The sequence below is a fragment of the Penaeus vannamei genome, chromosome 21 (genome assembly GCF_042767895.1).
Source record: "Penaeus vannamei isolate JL-2024 chromosome 21, ASM4276789v1, whole genome shotgun sequence".
NCBI lineage: Eukaryota > Metazoa > Arthropoda > Malacostraca > Decapoda > Penaeidae > Penaeus > Penaeus vannamei.
The window spans coordinates 35,059,533-35,059,935 of NC_091569.1; the positions used below are offsets into that span (position 1 = coordinate 35,059,533).

General features: G+C 18.4%; 1 protein-coding gene across 5 annotated transcripts in view; it reads right to left on the reverse strand.

Annotated features, from left to right (window-relative positions):
* Positions 1-253: 253 nt before the first annotated feature.
* Positions 254-403, reverse strand: part of LOC138865497 (innexin inx2-like) — a 14,610-nt gene continuing 14,460 nt past the window's right edge. For all 5 annotated transcript variants that reach the window (XM_070136114.1, XM_070136118.1, XM_070136115.1 and 2 more), the window contains exon 3: positions 254-403. This exon is cut by the window's right edge and continues 1,150 nt beyond it. The gene's annotated coding sequence lies outside the window, so the exon portion shown is untranslated.

The following is a 403-nucleotide window of genomic DNA, read 5'->3' on the forward strand; positions in this document are numbered from 1 at the left end:
TAATGATAATATTAATCATGATAATAATAGAAATAATAATGATGATGACAATGACAATACTAATGATAATAATGCTAATAATAATAATTGTTATTATCATTACAAGAAAAATATTAACAATCATAACTGTAATAATGATGACTAATAATGATAATTGTGATGATAAGAATTATAATAATGATGTTGATAAAAGTAGTGATAATAATTACAATAGTAATAAAGATGATAGTATTAATAGTGATAATAATAATCATTTTCTATTAATAGTATTTTATTATTATTTCTTAACAATATTATCATTATCGTTAAAATTACATTTGTGCATTTTTGAAGATTCATAAAAAAGCTCTATATAATTCTATATTACATAAACGGCTGACAATTATTCGTCTAAGACATAATT